Raw genomic sequence first — 3,375 nt, forward strand, 5'->3', positions numbered from 1 at the left:
TTTCCAGGGCAATTCTACCAAACATTTATAGAAGAGTTAACACCTATTCTCTTGAAGCTGTTCCAAAAAATAGAAATGGAAAGAAAACTTCCAAACTCATTCTATGAGGCCAGCATTACTTTGATTCCAAAACCAGACAAAGACCCCACTAAAAAGGAGAACTACAGACCAATTTCCATGATGAACATGTATGCAAAAATCCTCAACAAGATATTTGCCAACCAGACCCAACAATATATTAAAAAAACTATTCACCATGATCAAGTGGAATTTAAATCTGGATGCAAGGCTGGTTCAATATCTGCAAATCAATGTGATACAGCACATTAATACATGAAAGAATAAGAACATGATCCTCTCAATAGATGCAGAGAAAGCATTTGACAAAATACAGCATCCTTTTTTTAATAAAAACCTTAAAGAAAGAAAGACCATACCTGAAGATCATAAAAGCCATATATGAAGACCCTCCGGTAATATCATCCTCAATGGGGAAAATCTGAGATCTTTCCCCCTAAGGTCAGGAACACAACAAGGATGTCTACTCTCACCACTGTTATTCAACATAGTGTTTGGAAGTCCAAGCCTCAGCAATCAGACAACACAAAGAAATAAAAGGCATCCAAATCAGCAAGGAGGAAGGCAATCTTTAACTCCTTGCAGACAACATGATACTCTATGTGGAAAACCCAAAGATTCCACCAAAAAAACCCAGCTAGAACTGATCCATGGATTCAGCAAAGTCACAGGATACAAAATCAATGCACAGAAATTGGTTGCTTTTCTATACACCAATAATGAAGCAACAGAAAGAGAAATCAAGGAATCATTCCCACTTGAAGTTGCACCAAAACCCATAAAATACCTAGGAATAAATCTAACTAAAGAGGTGAAAAATCTATACACTGAAAACTATAGAAAGCTTATGAAAAAAATGAAATAAGACACAAAAAATGGAAAAATATTCCATGCTCACGGATTGGAAGAAGAAATATTGTTAAAATATCGATACTACCCAAACCAATCTACATATTCATTGCAATCCTTATCAAAATATCACCAGCATTCCTCACAGAGCTTGAAGAAACAGTCCTAAAATTTTTATGGAACCAGAAAAGACCCTGAATAGCCAAAGCAATCCTAAAAAAGAAAACCAGAGCTGGAGGCATCACAATTCCAGACTTCAGGATGTATTACAAAGCTGTAATAATCAAGACAGTATGGTACTGGCACAAAAACAGACAAGTAGGTCAATGGAAGAGAATAGAGAACCCCAAAATAGACCACAAACGTATGGCCCACTCATCTTTGACAAAGCAAGAAAGAATATCCAATGGAATAAAGACAGTCTCTTCAGCAAATGGTGTTTGAAAAACTGGACAGCAACATGCAGACGAATTAACCTAGATGACTTTCTTATACCATACACACAAAAAAACCCCTCAAAATGTATGAAAGACCTAAATGTAAGACAGGAATCCATCAAAATCATTGAGGAGAAAGCAGAAAAAAAACTCTTTGACCTTGGCTGCAGCAACTTCATCTCCAGAGGCAAGGGAATAAAAGCAAAAATGAACTACTGGGACCTCATTAAAATAAAGAGCTTTTGCACAGCGAAGGAAATAATCAACAAAACCAAAAGGCGACTGATGGAAGGGGAGAAGATATTTTCAAATGACATATCAGATAAAGGGTTAGTATCCAAAAACTATAAAGAACTTATCAAACTCAACACCCCCCCAGAACAAATAATCTAGTGAAGACATGGGCCAAAGACATGAATATACACTTGTCCAAAGAAGACATCCAGAAAACTAATAGACACATGAAAAAAATGTTCAACATCACTCATCATCAGAACCAGATCAAAACCACAATGAGATACCACCTCACACCTGTCAGAATGGCTAACGTTAACAACTCAGGGAACAACAGATGTTGGCAAGGATGCTGAGAAAGTGGAACACTTTTGCGCTGCTCGTGGGAATGCAAACTGGTGCAGCCACTCTGGAAAACAGTATGGAGCTTCCTCAAAAAATTAAAAACAGAGGGGCACCCGCGTGGCTCAGTCGGTTAACTGTCCGACTTCAGCTCAGGTCATCTCACAGTTCTTGAGTTTGAGCCCTGCGTCAGCTGTGTGCTGACAGATCAGAGAGCCTGGAGCCTACTTTGGATTTTGTGTTTCCCTCTCTTGCTGCCCCTCCCCTGCTTGCACTCTGTCTCTCTCTCTCTCTCAAAAATAAATAAACATTAAACAAAAGAAGACTTTTCCTACTTCAAGGTTATAAATTAATTCTCCTGTAACTGCCTTACAACCCAGCAATTGCACTACTAAGTATTTATCCAAAGGATACAGGTGTGCTGTTTCTAAGGGGCACATGTACCCCAATGATTATAGCAGCACTATCAACAATAGCCGAAGTATGGAAAGAGCCCAAATGTCTATTGACTGATGAATGGATAAAGAAGAGGTGATATACATATACAATGGAATATTACTTGGCAATAAAAAAGAATGAAATCTTGCCATTTGCAACAACATGAATGGAACTAGAGTGTATTATGCTAAGTGAAATTAGAAAAAGACAAATATCATATGAATTCACTCGTGTGGAATTTAAGATTCAAAGCAGGTCAACATAAGGGAAGGGAAGCAAGAATAACATAAAAACAGGGTGACAAAACATAAGAGACTCTTAAATACAGAGAACAAACTGAGGCTTGCTGGAGGGGTTTAAGGTGGGGGGGATGGGCTATATGGCAAGGGGGACTAAGGAGGACACTAGTTGGGATGAGCCCTAGGTGTTGTAAGTAGGGGAAGCATCACTGGATTCTTCTCTTGAAATCATTTATTGCACTATATGCTAACTAAATTGGATGTAAATTAAAAAAAAGTTTAAGTTCAATCTTTTATGCTTTCTGTATCTTTGAGGTTGATGATTAGCATGGAAATAGTCAAGAGATTCCTAAATAACATACTGATTAAGCAACAAACAGTATACTTATATTTGGTATGATTTTCAACAGTGAGGATTGTGCTCTCACACGATTAACCATAAATTGGTATAAGTAGAACCTCTGGTTCTCTACTTGCCCTTCAGCCTGAGATCTGGAGATTTCTGCTGGTTCCAGGGGACTTAATACAGCCAGATATGGAAGGTGCCTCAAGGGTGTTACTTGTTGCAACGGGAGAAATCATTTTCTCGCTTGTGACTCATAAGCTTCTCACTTGGTGAAAGGTGCCACTGTCATTATAAAAATGATTGTCTGTCCATCTTGTGTTTCTGTGTGACTGACTCTATGGCCCTCTTGCTTCTGGTGGGTCTGGGATTGGAGGAACCTCATTATAACATAATAGCAATAATAAGCATCAGA

Source organism: Panthera uncia, chromosome D1 (genome assembly GCF_023721935.1).
Source record: "Panthera uncia isolate 11264 chromosome D1, Puncia_PCG_1.0, whole genome shotgun sequence".
Classification (NCBI taxonomy): Eukaryota; Metazoa; Chordata; class Mammalia; order Carnivora; family Felidae; genus Panthera; species Panthera uncia.